Below are 22,902 nucleotides of genomic sequence, written 5' to 3' on the forward strand. Positions count from 1 at the left end.
AGACACCACCTTTTTCGAGCCCACAACACACACCCAAAGGATCAATGACACCACCCCGGACCAGGAAATCGAACCCATCACGCCCAACAGCCCAGCAAGGCCAGGCTCACCCAGCAGCCCTGCAGGGCCAACAACATGCCAGCCCAGCGAGGGCACAGCCAACACACCAGAACAGACATTTGTACCGAGGCGGTCCACCAGGGAAAGAAAGGCTCCCGACCGCCTCACCTTGTAAATAGTTTTCACTTTGACTTTGCGGGGGAGTGATGTTGTGTATCTGTAAAGCATGCACTCCCATGTTCCGCCACCAGGGAGCTCACCCCCTGAAGTCCCATGAGATCCCAGCATCCCTTAGGAGCACTGTATATAAGCCGGCCCCTAAGGCTAGTTCCTCACTCTGGAGTGTCTTATTAAAGACTGAGGTCACTGTTACTTTAACCTCCCTGTGTTAGGAACTCAATAGAATGGGCGAACACTTGACAGATAAAAATGCAATGCAGAAATGTGTGAGGTGATACATTTTGGTGGGCAGAATGAGGAGAGGCAGTGGTGCGATTTTAAAGAGGGTGCAGGAACAGAGACTGGGGGTATCTGTGTGCAAATCATTGACGTGGCAGGGCAGTTTAACAAAGCAATTGATAAAGCATATTGGATCCCGAACTTTATAAATAGGGACATATTGTACACAAGCCAGGGCATTATGCTAAACCTCTATAAAACATTAGTTCGACCCCAGCTGGTGTAGTGTGTCCAATTCTGGCACTGCACTTTAGGAAGGATGTGAAGGCTTTGGAGAGGGTATTGAAGGAATTGATGAGAATGGTTCCAGGGATGAGGGACTTCAGTGACGGGGATGGACTGGAGAAGCTGGGGTTGTTCTCCTCAGAGCAGAGAAGGTTGAGAGGAGATTTGATCGAGGTGTTCAAAATCATGAGGGGTCTGGAATGTACTGCCTGAAAGGGTGATGGAGACAAATTCAATAATAGCCTTCATATAGGAATTGGATAAATAATGAATGTAGAAGAAATTGCAGGGCTATCGGGAAAGAGCGAGGTAGTGGAGCTCTTCGAAAGATCGGCGCAATGTTGAAGGTCCGAATGGCCTGCTGTGCTGTAAGGTTCGATAATATCCACGAATCTGCCGATACTCACTGGGTGTGTCACACGTGAAGAATGGGGGAGTAACGGCAGGATGATTAGTGCCCATAGAATGGTACCCCAGCATGGACCGGAACCCCCAAACCCCCAACCCCTCTGAACCCCAGCACAGACCCGAACCCCCAGAACCCCAGCACGGACCCGAACCCCCAGAACCACAGCACGGACCCGAACCCCCAAACCCCAACCCCCAGAAACCCAGCACGGACCTGAACCCCCAACCCCCAGAACCCCAGCACGGACCCGAACCCCCAGAACCCCAGCACGGACCCGAACCCCCAAACCCCAGAACCCCAGAACCCAAGCACGGACCCGAACCCCCAGAACCACAGCACGGACCCGAACCCCCAAACCCCCAACCCCCAGAAACCCAGCACGGACCTGAACCCCCAGCCCCCAGAACCCCAGCACGGACCAGAACCCCCAGAACCCCAGCACGGACCCGAACCCCCAAACTCACAAACCCCAGAACCCAAGCACGGACCTGAACCCCCGAACCCCCAACCCCCTGAGCCCCAGCACGGACCTGAACCCCTAAACCACCAACCCCCAGAACCCCGGCACAGACCTGAACCCCCAAACCCCCAACCCCCTGAGCCCCAGCACGGACCTGAACCCCAGAACCCCCAACCCCCTGAGCCCCAGCACGGACCTGCACCCTCGAACCCCCAGAACCCCAGCACGGACCTGAACCCCCAAACCCAACCCCCCTGAGCCCCAGCACATACCGGAACCCCCAAACCTCCAACCCCCAGAACCCCAGCACAGACCTGAACCCCCAAACCCCCAACCCCCTGAGCCCCAGCACGGACCTGAACCCCAGCACCCCCAACCCCCTGAGCCCCAGCACGGACCTGAACCCCCAGAACCCCAGCACGGACCCGAACCCCCAGAACCACAGCACGGACCCGAACCCCCAGAACCACAGCACGTACCCGAACCCCCAAACCCCCAACCCCCAGAAACCCAGCACGGACCTGAACCCCCAACCCCCAGAACCCCAGCAGGGACCCGAACCCCCAGAACACCAGCACGGACCCGGACCCCCAAACCCCCAAACCCCAGAACCCAAGCACGGACCTGAACCCCCGAACCCCCAACCCCCTGAGCCCCAGCACGGACCTGAACCCCCAAACCAGCAACCCCCAGAACCCCAGCACAGACCGGAACCCCCAAACCCCCAACCCCCTGAGCCCCAGCACGGACCTGAACCCCAGAACCCCCCAACCCCCTGAGCCCCAGCACGGACCTGCACCCTCGAACCCCCAGAACCCCAGCACGGACCTGAACCCCCAAACCCAAACCCCCTGAGCCCCAGCACATACCTGAAACCCCAAACCTCCAACCCCCAGAACCCCAGCACAGACCTGAACCCCCAAACCCCCAACCCACTGAGCCCCAGCACGGACCTGAACCCCCAGAACCCCAGCACGGACCCGAACCCCCAGAACCACAGCACGGACCCGAACCCCCAGAACCACAGCACGTACCCGAACCCCCAAACCCCCAACCCCCAGAAACCCAGCACGGACCTGACCCCCCAACCCCCAGAACCCCAGCACGGACCCGAACCCCCAGAACACCAGCATGGACCCGAACCCCAAACCCCCAAACCCCAGAACCCAAGCACGGACCTGAACCCCCGAACCCCCAACCCCCTGAGCCCCAGCACGGACCTGAACCCCAGAACCCCCAACCCCTGAGCCCCAGCACAGACCCGAACCCTAGCATGGACCGGAACCCCAGCAATGACCCGAACTGCATTAGGGCTTACAGAACAAGGCATGGCAGGGGTGCAGCGACTTACAATGTAAAGTTCCAGCTCACGTTTGATCAGTGGTTACCGTGCAGTTAATGAGCCCAGCTAGAGTTAGATGGAGCCAATATTTCATCAAACTGCTCAATGTTTCATCCATGCAATCCGCACAAATATTTACAGAGCGTCGGGCTAGTTCATCGTTGCTCAACATTTATTCTTACAATTCCCATTTTCTAGAAATCGACTAAATAACTTCAATAAATATTGAACATTAAGCAGAGCAAAACATCTTTGCTCCATTACCCATGATAATGATAATGATAATTATTCCATGTTGGGGAAGAGTAGATTTTAATCCCGGGACCTTGGAATCTGGGCATTTTGCAACTTGAAGGGTCCGTTTGTCTACTGACCCTTTCTGATCCCGTGCCACCAGTGTTGCAACTCTGACACTCACTCAACCATCGTATTTCCACTGTGAGCCTCGAGAGTTGCCAGGCTATTTGACCATGTGAGGGAGCACTGCAGCCAACACCAATCCTGTTGCTATTCACAAATGGAAACTTTGGGAGAGGAGAGACTGGACAGCGGTGAGTCCGGGCAAGGTCAGTATCGGGGACGGGCCAGACTGCAGAGGTGCTGGCGTGAATCTCCTTTCACTGCTTTGAGAGATCATCGAATGTTATAAAAAGAAATACTTGCATTTATATAGCGCCTTTCATGACCACCGGATATCCCAAAGCGCTTTACAGCCAATGAAGTACTTTTTGGAGTGTAGTCAGTGCTGTAATGTGGGAAACACAGCAGCCCAGTTGCGCACAGCAAGCTCTCACAAACAGCAATATGATAATGACCAGATAATCTGTTTCTGTTATGTTGATTAAGGGATAAATATTGGCCAGGACACCAGGGAGAACTCCCCTGCTCTTCTTTGAAATAATGCCATGGGATAATTTTCCGACAGTGCAGAGCTCCCTCAGCACTACATTGGTGTGACAGCCTAGATTATTTTGTGCTCAAATCCCTGGAGTGGGACTTGAACCCATAGTCTTCTGACACAAAGGCGAGAGTGCTGCCCACTGAGACACAGCTGACACTGTTCCAGCCCAGAGGCACCCTCCCCCTCACTCCCCGTACCCTTTAATATCCCACCCAGTCTAATCCCACCCTCCCCCTCACTCCCCGTACCCTTTAATATCCCACCCAGTCTAATCCCACCCTCCCCCTCACTCCCCGTACCCTTTAATATCCCACCCAGTCTAATCCCACCCATCCCCTCACTGTCCGCACCCTTTAATATCCCACCCAGTCTAATCCCACCCTCGCCCTCACTGTCCGCACCATTTAATATCCCACCCAGTCTAATCCCACCCTCCCCCTCACTGTCCGCACCCTTTAATATCCCACCCAGTCCAATCCCACTCTCGCCCTCACTCCCCGTACCCTTTAATATCCCACCCAGTCTAATCCCACCCTCGCCCTCACTGTCCGCACCCTTTAATATCCCACCCAGTCCAATTCTACTCTCCCCCTCACTCCCCATACCCTTTAATATCCCACCCAGTCTAATCTCATTCTCCCCCTCACTTTCTGTAACCTTTAATTTTCATTTTTTGAAGCAACTATTTAATATCCTTTGTAATGATTTTCAGGACTTTGCTTGAACACCAGCCTGTGGTAGATAATTCCATATTCTAATCGCCTTCTGTCTGAGACATACCTGCCCTTTAATGGTTTTTGTGGTTATTATTAAGGTGTGCCCTTTCATTACCGAGCAGTAGAATCAACCTCTAATTATTTGCTCTATCGCAACCCTTCATTATGTTCAAGACCTCAGTCGGGTCACCACTCAATATTCCGTGGTGAGGAAAGCCCCTAATTTATAAAGTTTATCTTATAGCCGCAGCCCTCGTCACTGCTCACGTGCCAGTGAATCTACACTGCACCATTCCCATTGCACTTAGCCACTTTCTATGCCTGCCTGCTCCAATCTGTACAACATACTCCATCTCTGGTCTCGACAGGCTCCAGTACCAAAGCATTTCCCTTTTCATGGCTTTATCTCCTCGCCTTAGTGATCTGTGTATCCCCACACCAAGGTCCCTCGGCCCCATTGTACAATCTTCCCACAAAAGGTGTACTCTTACTTCCAAAATCTATGACTTTATATTTACAGGGCACTCCAATAGGGGTCACTCTGGACTATGGACCACCGCGGACAGAATGGTCACTGTAGGTGCGGACAGAATGGTCACTCTGGACCATGGGCAGAATGGTCACTCTGAGTCTGGATAGAATGGTCACTCTGGGCCATGGACAGAATGGTCACTCTGGGACATGGACAAAATGGTCACTCTGGAACTGGACAGAATGGTCACTCTGGGCCATGGACAGAATGGTCACTCTGGGCTATGGACAAGATGGTCACTCTGCGTCTGAATGGAATGGTACCTCTGGGATTGGACATAATGGTCACTCTGGACCATGGACAGAATGGTCACTCTGGACCATGGACAGAATGGTCACTATGGGTCATGGACAGAATGATCACTCTGGGTCTGGGAAGAATGGTCACTCTGGGCCATGGACAGAATGGTCATTCTGGGCCTTGGACAGAATGGTCACTTTTGGCTCTGGACAGAATGGTCACTCTGGGCCTTGAACATAATGGTCACTCGAGACCATGGAAAGAATGGTCACTCTGGATGTAGACAGATTGGTCACTCTTGGCCATGGACAGAATGGTCACTCTGTGCCATAGACAGAATGGTGACTCTATGTCTGGACAGAATGGTCACTCTGGGCCATGGTAGAATGGTCGCTGTGGCCATGGACAGAATGGTCACTCTGGGTGTAGACAGAATATTCACTGTGGGCCATGGACAGAATGGTCACTCTGGGCCATGGACAGAATGGTTACTCTGGGTCTGGACCGAATGTTCACTCTTGGCCATGGGCAGAATGGTCACACTATGTCTGGACAGAATGGTCACTATGGGTCATGGACAGAATGATCACTCTGGGTCTGGGAAGAATGGTCACTTTGGGCCATGGACAGAATGATCATTCTGGGCCTTGGACAGGATGGTCACTCTTGGCTCTGGACAGAATGGTCACTCTGGGCCTTGAACATAATGGTCACTCGGGACCCTGGACAGAATAGTCACTCTGGGTGTGGACAGAATGGTCACTCTGGGCCATGGACAGAATGGTCACTCTGGGCCGTGGACAGAATGGTCACTCTTGGCCATGGACAGGATAGTCAGTGGGCCATGGACAGAATGGTCACTGTGGGCTATGGACAGAATGGTCACTCTGGGCCATGGACAGAATGGTCACTCTGGGCCATATACAGAATGGCGACTCTGTGCCTGGACAGAATGGTCACTCTGGGCCATGGACAGAATGGTCACTCTGGGCCATGGACAGAATGGTCACTCTGGGTCATGGGCAGAATGGTCACTCTTGGTGTGGACAGAATGGTCACTCTGGGCCTGGACAGAATGGTCACTCTGGGCCATGGACAGAATGGTCACTCTGGGCCATGGACAGAATGGTCACTCTGGGTCATGAACAGAATGGTCACTCAGGGTGTGGACAGAATGGTTACTCTACGTCTGGACAGAATGGTCACTCTGGGCCATGGATAGATTGGTCACTCTGGGCCATGGACAGAATGGTCACTCTGGGTGTGGACAGAATGGTCACTCTGGGTGTGGACAGAATGGTCACTCTGGGCCATGGACAGAATGGTCACTCTGGGACTGGCCGAATGATCACTCTGGGCCATGGACAGAATGATCATTCTGGGCCTTGGACAGAATGGTCATTCTGGGCCTTGGACAGAATGGTCACTCTTGGCTCTGGACAGAATTGTCACTCTAGGTGTGGGCAGAATGGTCACTCTGGGCCATGGACAGAATGGTCACTCTGGGCCATGGACAGAATGGTCACTCTAGGTGTGGACAGAATGGTCACTCTAGGTGTGGACAGAATGATCACTCTGGCCCATGGACAGAACTGTCACTTTGGATGTGGACAGAATGGTCACAAGGTGTGGACAGAATGGTCACTCTGGGCCTGGACATAATGGTCACTCTGGGTCATGGACAGAATGGTCACTCTGGGTGTGGACAGAATGGTCAATCTGAGCCATGGACAGAATGGTCACTCTGGGCCTGGACATAATGGTCACTCTTGGCCATGGACAGAATGGTCACTCAGGGTGTGGACAGAATGGTCACTCTGGGCCTGGACATAATGGTCACTCTGGGCCATGGACAGAATGGTCACTCTGGGTGTGGACAGAATGCTCACTCTGGTACTGGACGGAATGGTCACTCTGGGTGTGGACAGAATGGTCACTCTGGGACTGGACAGAATGGTCACTCTGGGCCATGGACAGAATGGTCACTCTGGGTGTGGACAGAATGGTCACTCTGGGCCATGGACAGAATGGTCACTCTGGGCCATGGACAGAATGGTTACTCTAGGTGTGGACAGAATGATTACTCTGGCCCATGGACAGAACTGTCACTCTGGATGTGGACAGAATGGTCAATCTGGGCCATGGACAGAATGGTCACTCTAGGTGTGGACAGAATGGTCACTTTGGGCCATGGACAGAATGGTCACTCTGGGTGTGGACAGAATGGTCAATCTGGGCCATGGACAGAATGGTCACTCTAGGTGTGGACAGAATGGTCACTCTGGGCCATGGACAGAATGGTCACTCTTGGCCATGGACAGAATGGTCACAGGGTGTGGACAGAATGGTCACTCTGGGCCTGGACATAATGGTCACTCTGGGTCATGGACAGAATGGTCACTCTGGGTGTGGACAGAATGGTCAATCTGGGCCATGGACAGAATGGTCACTCTAGGTGTGGACAGAATGGTCAATCTGGGCCATGGACAGAATGGTCACTCTGGGCCATGGACAGAATGGTCACTCTGGGCCTGGACATAATGGTCACTCTGGGCCATGGACAGAATGGTCACTCTAGGTGTGGACAGAATGGTCACTCTGGGCAATGGACAGAATGGTCACTCTGGGTCATGGGCAGAATGGTCACTCTAGGTGTGGACAGATAGGTCACTCTGGGCCTGGACAGAATGGTCACTCTGGGCCATGGACAGAGTGGTCACTCTTGGCCATGGACAGAATGGTCACTCTGGGTGTGGACAGAATGGTCACTCTGGGCCATGGACAGAATGGTCACTCGGTCTGGACAGAATGATCATTCTGGGCCTTGGACAGAATGGTCATTCTGGGCCTTGGACAGAATGGTCACTCTTGGCTCTGGACAGAATTGTCACTCTAGGTGTGGGCAGAATAGTCACTCTGGACCATGGACAGAATGGTCACTCTGGGCCATGGACAGAATGGTCACTCTAGGTGTGGACAGAATAATCACTCTGGCCCATGGACAGAACTGTCACTCTGGATGTGGACAGAATGGTCACTCTGGCCATGGACAGAATGGTCACTCTAGGTGTAGACAGAATGGTCACTTTGGGCCATGGACAGAATGGTCAATCTGAGCCATGGACAGAATGGTCACTCTAGGTGTGGACAGAATGGTCACTCTGGGCCATGGACAGAATGGTCACTCAGGGTGTGGACAGAATGGTGACTCTGTGCCTGGACATAATGGTCACTCTAGGCCATTGACAGAATGGTCACTCAGGGTGTGGACAGAATGGTGACTCTGTGCCTGGACATAATGGTCACTCTAGGCCATGGACAGAATGGTCACTCTGGGTGTGGACAGAATGGTCACTCTGGGACTGGACAGAATGGTCACTCTGGGTGTGGACAGAATGGTCACTCTGGGACTGGACAGAATGGTCACTCTGGGCCATGGACAGAATGGTCACTCTGGGTGTGGACAGAATGGTCACTCTGGGCCATGGACAGAATGGTCACTCTGGTGTGGACAGAATGGTCACTCTGGGACTGAACAGAATGGTCACTCTGGGTGTGGACAGAATGCTCACTCTGGGACTGGACAGAATGGTCACTCTGGGTGTGGACAGAATGGTCACTCTGGGACTTGGAATAAATGGTCACTCTTGGTCATGGGCAGAATGGTCACTCCGTGCCTGGACAGAATGGTCACTCTGGGCCTGGACAGAATGGTCACTCTGGGCCTGGACAGACTGGTCACTCCAGCCCTCGGCAACCAAGTTGCCCTCAGCAGTGTTCCTTAGCCTGGGACTAGCTCCCATGCTAAATGCTGCGATCCTGGGCTCCAGTCCATAGCAATCTGTCCAGCCTGGACTCGCCATGTTGGGGAACCAGGTTAAGGCAGCCAGCACGCTGGGTTTCAGTGGCCTGATTGTTGACCGACCCTCAGCTCCTGCCCCGAGTGTTCGGTGTGTGCTGAGGGAGCACGCATCAGTAGGCGACTGGCAGTGGAGGGGAGAAGTCCCTCAGGGTGCCCTCACCCCCAGCGCTCACTGAGGTGACCACCTACACTTTACTGCGAGCATCTTCAATTGTCACCTGATCCTAATTTCTAGCAGAGATTCACTAATATCCTAACCAATGACACATGTGTAGTGTATGCACCCGCGAGGATGCTCAGAGATCTGTAGAGCTGTTGAGTTGGGAGTGGCTTAGCCAGTCATGTGATGTTCACTAGACTCAATAAAACCCCAGCCAGTTGGGTTTGGGGGATCCACGATGGGGCAGGTGGTTGTGAGCCTGGTGGATGAACTGGTAATGTGTCGTGTGATTGTTAAACCTTTGCTAATAAACCAACTAGTTCTTAATAGCAATGCGTTGCTGTGAATTCTTAAGCAAAGAACCCATGAAGCATATACCTTACACTGTGCATGCTCAGCAGTGATCATTGTGTAAGGCTTTTATTTCATCCATCTTGTGCCATGTGTCTGATCTCGGGGCATTTGCCCTTTGCACCATCGGCTGGTTTGTGTCTCGCCCAATAAATGACTGGACGCAAGAGAAACTGTTACATGGCTTTTTACAGGGGTACTGAGGGAATGATCAGCCATGATCTTATTGAAAGGCAGAGCAGGCTCGAAGGGCCGAATGGCCTACTCCTGCACCTATTTTCTATGTTTCTATGTTTCCATGTTTTTATAAAAGGGGATGGGTACAACAGGTGCCTGACGACCAGGCACACTTACATCAGCAGTAAGATAATTCAAGTTCAAATAAATGGCTTTGGAGAAGGAGATGGACTCATCAGAGAGAGTCAACATGGATTTGGGAAGTGTAGGTTATGTTTGCCTGATCTAATCAAGGCATTAATGGAAAGGTTAGACAGGAGGATGCGGCAGGTGCCATTGACATGGATTGTTAAATTATTGCTCTTGGGATGTGCGTGTCGCTGGCAAGGCCGGCATTTATTGCCCATCCCTGATTGCCCCTTGAGAAGGTGGAGGTGAGCCGCCTTCTTGAACTGCTGCAGTCCGTGTGGTGAAGGTGCTCCCACAGTGCTGTTAGGGAGGGAGTTCCAGGATTGTGACCCAGCGACGATGAAGGAACGGCCGATATATTTCCAGATCAGGATGGTGTGTGACTGGGAGGGGAACGTGGAGGTGGTGGTGTTCCCATGCGCCTGCTGCCCTTGTCCTTCTAGGTGTTGGATGTTACGGGGAAAGGAAGTGCTGCCAAAGTGATCTTGTTGAGTTGCAGCAGTCTATCTTGAACAGTGTGCACACTGCAGTCGTGGCCAGTGATGGAGGTAATGGACATTGAATTCAGAGGCTGGGCCACCGGTCAAACAGACTGCTCTGTTGATGGTGATGAGCTTCTTCAGCGTTGTTGCGTCTTCTTTTCCACTCTCGTTAGCCTCAGCCCACGTTTCCCGCTTCTGAAAATTGTTGCAAACTCGGGGGTCAATTTAACGGTCCCCTTAAAGATTTAAACCATTGAAGAACATTGCATTTAGACAGCACTTTTACTGCAGTAAAACTTCCCAGTGCGCTTCACAGGAGCGATTATCAGACAAGTTAGAAACAGAGCGACATAAGGAGCTTCAGAGCCGATGACACAAGTTTGGTCAAAGGTTTTAAGGAGTGACTTAAATGAGAGGGAGGTAGAGATGGGGAAAGATTTAGGGAGGGAATTCCAGAACTTGGGGCCTGGGCAGCTGAAGGCACGGCCACTGATGGCGGAGTGATGGAAATCAGGGATATACAAAAGGCCAGAGTTGGAGGAGCGCAGTCGGAGGGTTGTAGGGCTGGAGGTTACAGAGATAGATTTAAGTAGGGCTTTGTTGTTCCACCAGTTTAGAGCATCAGCTGTGGCTCAGTGGGTAGCACTCTCACCTCTGAGTCATGAATGTTGTGGGATCAAGTCCAACTGCAGGGACTGGAGCATAATAATCTGGGCTGACAGTGCTGAGGGAGCACTGCATTATTGGAGGTGGCGTCTTTCGGGTGAGACGTTACACAGAGACCCCACCTGACCTCTTAAGTGGACGTAAAAGATCCCAGGGCAATATTTCAAAGAAGAGCAGGGGAGTTATCCCCGGTGTCCTGGGGCCAATATTTATCCCTCAATCAACATAACAGGAACAGATGATCTGGGTCATTATCACATTGCTGTGTGTGGGAGCTTGCTGTGCGCAAATGGTTGCTGCGTTTCCCACATTACAACAGAGACTACACTCAAAAGGTACTCCACTGGCTGTAAAGCGTTTGGGATATCCTAAAGCTGTGAAAACCACTGTAGACACGCAGGTCTTGTTTTCTGTTCCACCCAATTATTGAACAGTTTGTCCTGCAGAAGCTGATAAAATACTGTGACCTTGAGAATCGGTGGGGCACAAGCAATGTTAGTGGCTGTTCAGCTCCCACAGCATGTTGCCTTGCTGAATTAAACCGTCTGCTCAGTGCAGTTAAAAGTTTTCTCTGTCTGAAAGCCTTTTGGAATTGTGGCTGTGATTTTGCCCCTTGCGGTGAAGTGTATATCACATTCCACGTCTGCCTGGAAGGGGCAGCTCGTTGGGTCCGACCATCTGCTCTGACCCTTTGCTTCATGTATTTGTATATTTGTACAGATTGGCGTGCGCACTTCCACCTTCCACCTCTCCTTGCACAAGTCCTGCATTCGTGCAAGTGACTCATTCCCCTGCTTCTCTGTGAAAGTACTGTAATTGGTTAAAATCCAGTTCCTAGTTTGCCTGGGGAAGCAGATAGGATGATCTGTTGTACAATGCTGAGTTTCCCACGTGTGCCTGGAGTCGCTTATTAGACATCTTAATTTCCATTAGTAGATCTGCTGGTTAGTGCCCTCAGATTCAGGAACGATCTCAGTGGATTGGAAGGTAGGAAATGTCACCCTGCTCTTCCAGAAAGGAGGGGAAGAGAAAACAGGGAACTACAGGCCAGTTAGCCTGACATCAGTCGACAGGAAAGTGCCAGAACCCATTATTAAGGAAGCGTTTAGAAAATCATACTATGATTAGGTAGAGTCAACATGGTTTTATGAAAGGAAAATCGTGTTAGAAAATGTATGAGTTTTTTGAGGATGTAATGAGCAGGGTAGATAAAGGGGAACCAGTGGATTTAGCATATTTGGATTTCCAAAAGACATTTGATAAGGTGCCATATAAAAGGTTGTTAAGCACGATAAGGGCTCATGGGGTTGGGAGATAATATATTAGCTTCGATAGAGGATTGGTTAATGGACAGAAAGCAGAGAGTTGGGATAAATGGGCCATTTTCATGTTGGCAGGCTGTAACTAGTGGGTGTCGCAGGGATCAGTGCTGGGGCCTCAGCTATTTACAAACTATATCAATGGCCTAGATGAAGGGACAGAGTGTAATTTATCCAAGTCTGCTGACGATACAAAGCTCGGTGGGACAGTAAGCTGTGAGGAGGACACAAAGCGTCTGCAAAGGGATAGAGATAGACTGAGTGAGTGGGCAGTAAGGTGGCAGATGGAGTATAATGTGGGGAAATGTGAAGTTATTCAGTTTGGTAGGAAGAATAGAAAAACAGAATCGTTTTTAAATAGTGAGAAGCGTTTAAATGTTGATGTTCAGAAAGATTTGGGGGTCCTTATGCAAGAAACACAGAAAGCTAGCAAGCAGGTACAGCAAGCAATAAGGAAGGCAAATGGCACGTGGCCTTTATTGCAAAGGGGTTGGAGTATAAGAGTAAGGAAGTCTTGCTACAACTGTACAGGCCCTGGTGAGACCACACCTGGAGTACTTGGTCTCCTTATCCAAGGAAGGATATACTTGCCTTGGAGGCGGTGCAACGAAAGTTCACCAGACTGATTCCTGAGACGGGACGGTTGCCCTATGAGGAGAGATTGAGTAGAATGGGCCAATACTCTCTGGAGTTTAGAAGAATGAGAGGTGATGTCAACAACAACAACTTATATTTATACAGCACCTTTAATGTAGTAAAACATCACAAGGCACTTCACAGCCGTATTATAAGACAAAACAAATAAATTTGACACCGAGCCACATTAGAAGAAATTACAGCACATGACCAAAAGCTTGTTCAAAGACGGAGGTTTAAAGGAGTGTCTTAAAGGAGGAAAGAGAGGTAGAAAGGCAGAGAGGTTTAGGGAGGGAGTTCCAGAGATTATTGATACTAGTTTTATTACTAGTAACATTAACATAGATAAGCATATTGTGTTAGAAAGAATAAGAACTTGGAAATAGATTGAGCAGCAGGGCCGGACATTATCCACCCGAGAGTCCTCCGGGAGATGGGACATGTGCTGTGTGAGGGTCTTCCGTGAGATGGGACATGTGCTGTGTGAGCCGCTCCGGGAGATGGGACATGTGCTGTGTGAGGGTCCTCCGGGAGATGGGACATGTGCTGTGTGAGGGTCCTCCGGGAGATGGGACATGTGCTGTGTGAGCCCCTCCGAGAGATGGGACATGTGCTGTGTGAGGGTCCTCCGGGAGATGGGACATGTGCTGTGTGAGGGTCCTCCGGGAGATGGGACATGTGCTGTGTGAGCCCCTCCGAGAGATGGGACATGTGCTGTGTGAGGGTCCTCCGGGAGATGGGACATGTGCTGTGTGAGGGTCCTCCGGGAGATGGGACATGTGCTGTGTGAAGGTCCTCCGGGAGATGGGACATGTGTTGTGTGAGGGTCCTCCGGGAGATGGGACATGTGCTGTGAGGGTCCTCCAGGAGATGGGACATGTGCTGTGTGAGTCCCTCCAGGAGATGGGACATGTGCTGTGTGAGCCCCTCCGGGAGATGGGACACGTGCTGTGTGAGCCCCTCCGGGGGATGGGACATGTGCTGTGTGAGCCCCTCCGGGGGATGGGACATGTGCTGTGTGAGGGTCCTCTGGGAGATGGGACATGTGCTGTGTGAGCCTCTCCGGGAGATGGGACACGTGCTGTGTGAGCCCCTCTGGGGGATGGGACATGTGTTGTGTGAAGGTCCTCCGGGAGATGGGACATGTGCTGTGTGAGGGTCCTCCGGGAGATGGGACATGTGTTGTGTGAGGGTCCTCCGGGAGATGGGACATGTGCTGTGAGGGTCCTCCAGGAGATGGGACATGTGCTGTGTGAGTCCCTCCGGGAGATGGGACATGTGCTGTGTGAGCCCCTCCGGGAGATGGGACACGTGCTGTGTGAGCCCCTGGCCTGTATGTTTAATAGCTCACTGCACTCTGGAATGGTTCCTACAGATTGGAAGGAGGTTAATGTCGTTCCCATTTTAACAAAAGGTGACAAGGCAGACCCGGGTAACTATAGGCCCATTAGTTTAACATCAGTAATGGGGAAGATGCTTGAAAGAATCACAAGGAATGCAATAGTTGAATACTTGGATAGGGAGGGACATATTCGGGACACCCAACAAGGCTTCACAAAAAGAGGTCATGTCTCACGAATCTAATTGTATTTTTTGAAGAAGTTACAAAGTTGATGGATGAGGGAAGCCCAGTAGACATTGTCTACTTAGATTTCCAAAAACCTTTTGACCAGGCACCACACACGAGGCTTCTCTATAAGGTCGGAACCTCTGGTATTAGTGAAATATATTGAGCTGGATACAGAACTGGCTGGCAGGTTGCAGGTAAAGAGCAGTTAGAGATGGATTTGGATCTGTTTGGAGACCAGTCACCAGTGGTGTCCCGCAGGGATCAGTGCTGGGGCCGTTGCTAGTTACTATTTTTATCAATGATCTGGATTCAGGGCTTGGCGGCACAATTTGGAGATTTGCTGATGATTCCACGATCTGTGCGAGTGCAAGAACTGTAGAACTGGCTCGTCTGATTCAGGCTGATCTTAATGTGTTGGGAGATTGGCTCATGACTGGAAAATGAGGTATAACTTAGAATAGTGCAGGGTTATGCATGTAGGCAGGGCAAATGCTCAACATTTATACACCCTCCAGGGAAAGGCAGTAAAGATGGTGGAGATAGAAAGAGATTTGGGTATTCTAGTGTATACATCCTTAAATGTACACAAGCAATGCTGTGCAGCGATAGCTGGAGCAAATAGTGTGTTGGGTGGATCCATGGGACAATTGAGTATAAGACGAGGCGTACTGTTTTGCCCCTGTACAAGACCTTAGTCAGGCCGCACTTGGAATACTGGGTCCCGTTTTGATCTCCTCACAGGGTGGGTGATATTGAGGCTCTGGAAAGGGTGCAGGAGGGGGCCTCTAGACTAATTCCAAATCTAAAGCATCTTAGTTATTGAGATAGGCTAAAAGTGTTGGGACTCTTACCTTAGAGCAGCGTAGAATTAGGGGGGATCTGACTGAGGTTTATAAGATAATGAAGGGAATCGACGGTGTTCCAGCTGAACGTTCAACTAAACAGGTTAAGCAGGACCAGGGGTCACAAATTTAAGTTGTATAGGGCTAGATGGAGGTTAGATGTCAGGTGGGTCTTTTTCCAGAGAATAGCAGACCTCTCTTGTGGTGGATGCAGACTCACTGAATTCCTTCAAGAAAAAGCTGGACCTGTTTCTGGCTGCGGCGGAGATTAACCCTTACAGAAGGTCGGTACTGCAGGGGATTTAATGGCCCGAGTGATCTCCAGAACTAGTTTCGATCACCTAGCTGGGTCGACAAGGAATTCCCAGATTGACCTGGTTTTTTAAAACCTGTTTCTTTGCCTTGCCCAGGAGATCACATGGTTTTGGGTGGAGCAGAGTGTCTATGTTGTGATACACAAGGTATTGGGATTGTGTGGGACCTGCTCGATGGACCAGGTGGTCTTTACCTGTCCGTCATTGCCCGTATGTTCGTATTATGTCACTGAAACATTCTGAGGGGATTGACAGATGCTGAGAGGATGGGAAAGTGGAGTTGAGGTCGATGATAAGTCATGATCCTATTGAATAGTGGAACAGACTCGAGGGGCTGTATGGCCTAATTCTGTGCCTAACACATATGTTCTTCCGAAATCCTACCAATTCTGGAGATGTCAATAATCCTCCTATACCTGCTGCATCCAGCACTTCCAGTGAGTGGTTGGTAAGAGTCACAAGGGCCGAAATTCAGTGCCGCCAGAAAGCTGGTGGTGTTAAGGCCTATTTTCCCGATTAGCGCCGCAAAATTTGTGGCGGCCATTGGATCCAAATTCAAATTTTTGACCACAAAAAAAGTTCCAGTCTTATTAGCCCCTCAAACCTGAAAGTTTGCAGCATTAATTGGGGCATTATTCCCACGGGAAATTCACCCTTAGGGTGATGTGGCAGCTGCCATTGTTGCTCAGGCGCGAGGGAGCGAGCGTATCGGTGCTGCTTTGGAGAGAATAGCCGTGGCTCTGCAGGAGTCGATGGAGCGTCTAAGTGCTGTCATATCTGGTGGTTTTCAGACTGTGGCTGCTCATATGCAGTCTCAGCTGGATGCCCCCCGAGACCTCAGTGTTGCTTTCACGCTGGGTCCACCACGGGCCATGGGGGACCTTCCGGTGAGGCGCCACAGCATTGACCTGAGCTCCCTCAGATTGATGGTGGTGGTATTGTGCCACCCCTGGTGAGTTATTCCGGCTCCTAGGACCAGGATACAATGATGCGCTCCCTCCGGTTCACAGCATTTCTGGCCCAGACCTGTCACTCCACCAGTGTCTCCATGCATGGCCTCGCCCGAGCCAAGCCAGACTGAACCCTCCCAGGAGGGTGTTGACCAGTCTCCAGCTGGTTTTTCCGGGCCCAAAGCTGCTCAAGGGCATCCTAGAAGGACATCTGCAGCTTCCACATAGGGAACACAGCAGCCTTCCCAGACCCATGAGGCAGCCACAGGGGAGACACTGAGGCGAAGTCGCAGGTTAGGCACGCGTAAGATCATCATAGGCAGTCACTCGAAATCGAGGGAGACTTGCTTGCACTCTAAAAGAGAGTTCTCAGGTGACTGAACAGTCCAATACGAGAGCCACAGTCCCTGTCACAGGTGGGACAGACAGTGGTTGAGGGAAGGGGAGGTTGGGACAGGTTTGCCGCACGCTCCTTCCGCTGCCTGCGCTTGGTTTCTGCATGCTCTCGGCGACGAGACTCGAGGTGCTCAGCGCCCTCCCGGATGCACTTCCTCCACTTAGGGCAGACTTTGGCCAGGGACTCCCAGGTGTCGGTGGGGATGTTGTACTTTATCAAGGAAGCTTTGAGGGTGTCCTTGTAACGTTTCCTCTGCCACCTGGGGCTCGCTTGATGTGTAGCAGTTACGAGCAGAGCACTTCCTTTGGGAGTCTCGTGTCAGGCATGCGGACAATGTGGCCAGCCCAGCGGAGCTGGTCGAGTGTGGTCAGTGCTTCAATGCTGGGGATGTTGGCCTGGTCGAGGACGCTGATGTTGGTGCGTCTGTCCTCCCAGGGGATTTGCAGGAACTTGCGGAGACATCGTTGGTGGTATTTCTCTAGCGATTTGGGGTGTCTGCTGGAAATAGTCACGTCTCTGAGCCATACAGGAGGGCGGGTATCACTACTGCCCTGTAGACCATAAGCTTGGTGCCAGATTTGAGGTTCTGGTCTTCAAACACTCTTCCTCAGGCGACCGAAAGCTGCGCTGGCGCACTGGAGGCGGTGTTGGACCTCATCGTCGATGTCTGCTCTTGCTGATAGTAGGATTCCAAGGTATGGAAAGTGGTCCACGTTGTCCAGGGCCATGGGGGGGTGGGGCAGTGCTGTGTGGCGGGAGCAGGTTGGTAGAGGACCTTTGTCTTACGGATGTTTAGTGCAAGGCCCATGCTTTTGTACACCTCGCTGAAGGTGTTGACGATGGCTTGGAGTTCGGCCTCCGAGTGTGTGCAGACGCAAGCGTTGTCCAGGTACTGTAGTTCGATGACAGAGGATGGGACGATCTTGGATCTGGCCTGGAGGCGGCATAGGTTGAACAGATTCCCGCTTGTTCCCGGGCAGAATGCTGAGCTGGGGCAACGTTTCCAGTCCGAGCCCCTGGATTGAGATTTCCGTTTTCTCTCTGAATCTTGGGATCTCTCTTTCTCTCTCTCTCTCTCTCTCTCTCTCTCTCGTTTTTTTTCCCATTTTCTCTTTCTCTATTTCTCTTTCTCGCAATCAAATTTTCTCATTCTGTTTCTCATTCTCTTTCCTCACTTCTATCTCTTTCTCCTTTCTCTTTTGCTCCCTTCTCTCTCTCTTTCCCTCTTACCCTCTCACTTTCACTCTTCTTCTTTCCTTCTCCCTCTCTCCCTCTCTCTCTCAATCTCTTTCTTTCTCTCTCCCTCTCGCCCTCTCTCTCACCCTCTCTCTCTCACCCTCTATCGTTCCCTCTCCTCTCTCTCCTTCTCTCTCTCACCCTCTATCTTTCCCTCTCCCTCCTCCTCTATATTTCCCTCTCTCTCTCTCTCTCTCACCCTCTCTCTCCCTCTCCCTCTCTCTCCCTATCCCCCTCCCTCTGAGTGCGGATTCTGGGCTGAACTTCTCGGGTCCATTGAAGAGGCTCGTGGACTTGTTGCTGAGCAACACGGAGCTGGCTCTGGGATCTTGCCCCATCTGGAGCTCGCTGATCTTCACCAGATGGGACTTCTGTGTGAGAGCGACTGGGCTGCTGATACTTCGAGGACTCTGGGGATCTTCCGCCCCATCCTCAGGTTTGGCTCTTACCTTCCGGTCTCTCTCCGCGCCTGTTTTGATGAATGGCCGCCACAAACGGGCAGTAACGGATCTCTTTGAGACCCTGAATTTCGACCCCATAGAATCACAGGGGGAGATTTGAACACAGCCTGTAAGGTGCGAACAGAATGAAGGCTCATTAAGATGCTGAGCTGGGCTGGGGGTTGTATCGCTTTTCTGTGTATTCCTGTTCCACCATTGCAACTCACCTCAAAACAGGCGCTGGATGCGAGAGGGAGACAAACTAGCTCAGCTAACTGAGGCCCAGGAGTTACAACAGAGATTAGCAATGAGAAGCGAATTGTTTAAAATCATTTGCTGGACGTGGAGACATGAACATTGGGATTATTCAAAATATGTTTACATTTCATAATGGGAGAGTTAGGGTACCGGAGGGAAGGGCTTCGATGGGAGAGTTAGGGGACTGGAGGGATGGGCTTTGATGGGAGAGTTAGGGTACCGGAGGGATGGGCTTCGATGGGGGAGTTAGGGGACTGGAGGGGTGGGCTTCGATGGGAGAGTTAGGGTACCGGAGGGAAGGGCTTCGATGGGAGAGTTAGGGGACTGGAGGGATGGGCTTTGATGGGAGAGTTAGGGTACTGGAGGGATGGGCTTCGATGGGAGAGTTAGGGGACTGGAGGGATGGGCTTCGATGGGAAGGGTTAGGGGACTGGAGGGATGGGCTTCGATGGGAGAGTTAGGGGACTGGAGGGATGGGCTTCGATGGGAGAGTTAGGGGACTGGAGGGATGGGCTTCGATGGGAAGGGTTAGGGGATTGGAGGGATGGGCTCCGATGGGAGAGTTAGAGTACTGGAGGGATGGGCTTCGATGGGAGAGTTAGGGGACTGGAGGGATGGGCTTCGATGGGAAGGGTTAGGGGACTGGAGGGATGGGCTTCGATGGGAGAGTTAGGGGACTGGAGGGATGGGCTTCGATGGGAAGGGTTAGGGGACTGGAGGGATGGGCTTCGATGGGAGAGTTAGGGTACTGGAGGGATGGGCTTCGATGGGAGAGTTAGGGGACTGGAGGGATGGGCTTCGATGGGAGAGTTAGGGGACTGGAGGGATGGGCTTCGATGGGAGAGTTAGGGGACTGGAGGGATGGGCTTCGATGGGAAGGGTTAGGGGACTGGAGGGATGGGCTTCGATGGGAGAGTTAGGGGACTGGAGGGATGGGCTTCGATGGGAGAGTTAGGGGACTGGAGGGATGGGCTTCGATGGGAAGGGTTAGGGGATTGGAGGGATGGGCTTCGATGGGAGAGTTAGAGTACTGGAGGGATGGGCTTCGATGGGAGAGTTAGGGGACTGGAGGGATGGGCTTCGATGGGAAGGGTTAGGGGACTGGAGGGATGGGCTTCGATGGGAGAGTTAGGGGACTGGAGGGATGGGCTTCGATGGGAAGGGTTAGGGGACTGGAGGGATGGGCTTCGATGGGAGAGTTAGGGTACTGGAGGGATGGGCTTCGATGGGAGAGTTAGGGGACTGGAGGGATGGGCTTCGATGGGAGAGTTAGGGGACTGGAGGGATGGGCTTCGATGGGAGAGTTAGGGGACTGGAGGGATGGGCTTCGATGGGAAGGGTTAGGGGACTGGAGGGATGGGCTTCGATGGGAAGGGTTAGGGGATTGGAGGGATGGGCTTCGTTGGGAGAGTTAGGGGACTGGAGGGATGGGCTTCGATGGGAGAGTTAGTATACTGGGGGGATGGGCTTCGATGGGAGAGTTAGGGTACTGGAGGGATGGGCTTCGATGGGAGAGTTAGGGTACTAGAGGGCTGAGCTTCGATGGGAAGGGTTAGGGGACTGGAGGGATGGGCTTCGATGGGAGAGTTAGGGGACTGGAGGGATGGGCTTCGATGGGAGAGTTAGGGTACTATAGGGATGGGCTTCGATGGGAAGGGTTAGGGGACGGGAGGGATGGGCTTCGATGGGAGAGTTAGGGGACTGGAGGGATGGGCTTCGATGGGAGAGTTAGGGGACTGGAGGAGTGGGCTTCGATGGGAGAGTTAGGGGACTGGAGGGGTGGGCTTCGATGGGAGAGTTAGGGGACTGGAGGGGTGGGCTTCGATGGGAGAGTTAGGGGACTGGAGGGGTGGGCTTCGATGGGAGAGTTAGGGGACTGGAGGGATGGGCTTCGATGGGAGAGTTAGGGGACTGGAGGGATGGGCTTCGATGGGAGAGTTAGAGTACTGGAGGGATGGGCTTCGATGGGAGAGTTAGGGGACTGGAGGGATGGGCTTTGATGGGAGAGTTAGTATACTGGGGGGATGGGCTTCGATGGGAGAGTTAGGGTACTGGAGGGATGGGCTTCGATGGGAGAGTTAGGGTACTAGAGGCCTGGGCTTCGATGGGAAGGGTTAGGGGACTGGAGGGATGGGCTTCGATGGGAGAGTTAGGGTACTATAGGGATGGGCTTCGATGGGAAGGGTTAGGGGACGGAAGGGATGGGCTTCGATGGGAGAGTTAGGGGACTGGAGGGATGGGCTTCGATGGGAGAGTTAGGGGACTGGAGGGGTGGGCTTCGATGGGAGAGTTAGGGGACTGGAGGGGTGGGCTTCGATGGGAGAGTTAGGGGACTGGAGGGGTGGGCTTCGATGGGAGAGTTAGGGGACTGGAGGGGTGGACTTCGATGGGAGAGTTAGGGGACTGGAGGGATGGGCTTTGATGGGAGAGTTAGGGGACTGGGGGGGATGGGCTTCAATGGGAGAGTTAGGGAACGGGAGGGATGGGCTTCGATGGGAGAGTTAGGGGACTGGAGGGATGGGCTTCGATGGGAGAGTTAGAGGACTGGGGGGGATGGGCTTCAATGGGAGAGTTAGGGAACGGGAGGGATGGGCTTCGATGGGAGAGTTAGGGGACTGGAGGGATGGGCTTCGATGGGACTGTTAGAGTACTAGAGGGATGGGCTTCGATGGGAGAGTTAGGGTACTAGAGGGATGGGCTTCGATGGGAGAGTTACGGGACTAGAGGGATGGGGTTCAGTAGGACAGTTACAGTACTGATGACACCATGTTGATGAGAGAGTCGGGGTAGAGAGTAATGAACTTCAATGGGACAATGGTCTTTACTGAATCCAAACATTTTTTAGTTATTTTCTTTCTGGATAAAAATTATCTGGATAAAATAATGATTTATTTATATCTCTCTTTAATTAGTTTCCAGTCAGAGGCAGTTTCCAGCTCATTTAACCTATCGAGCTAATTAATGACACCAACCAGCTTCATGTTGGTGCCAAGCTAACTCGGGAGGAAACCATCAGTTCACAATGTTCCTCCCCGAGGGCCTTCTGCCAACAGCAGTGACACTGGCTCCACATCCTGTCGGTACGGTGCAGGTACCGAGTGAGGTGGCACAGCTACAGCTCGGTGCACAGAACAGCGCAGTTCACATTTTCCTCAAGGCCCAAATCAGAGAGGGTGAGGGGGAGTGGGAGGGAGTGGGGTGGGGAGGGGGTGGGGTGAGGTGGGATGGGAGTGGGTGGGAGTGGGGAGGGGGTGGGCCGAAGTAGGATGGGGTGGGGAGGTGGTGGAAGGGGGTGGGGTGGGAGAGGGTGGGGAGGGGGTGGGAGAGGGTGGGGAGGGAGCGGGGTGGGGAGAGGGTGGGGAGGGGGTGGGAGGGGTTGTGGAGAGGCTGGGAGAGGGTGGGGAGGGGGTGGGAGGGGGTGGGAGGGGTTGTGGAGAGGCTGGGAGAGGGTGGGGAGGGGGTGGTGTAGTGGAGTATTTAAAATAAACACTGGACACCAGGTCTGGGTTCGAAGATTCAAGCAGTCTTTATTTGCTCCGGTGGGGAGCCTGCATGCTGGTTGTCTGCAGCCAGGCCTCTGCAATGACACAAAGTTCCTTTATACACTGAATGATGCATCAGCCTCGTACACCGCCCCTCCCCCACATGCCGTTTAATTGGCCCAAAGCCCGCGTGCACAAGTGCTGCTTGATGATTTCCCTTATGCGTC

Source organism: Pristiophorus japonicus, chromosome 4 (assembly GCF_044704955.1).
Source record: "Pristiophorus japonicus isolate sPriJap1 chromosome 4, sPriJap1.hap1, whole genome shotgun sequence".
Lineage (NCBI taxonomy): Eukaryota > Metazoa > Chordata > Chondrichthyes > Pristiophoridae > Pristiophorus > Pristiophorus japonicus.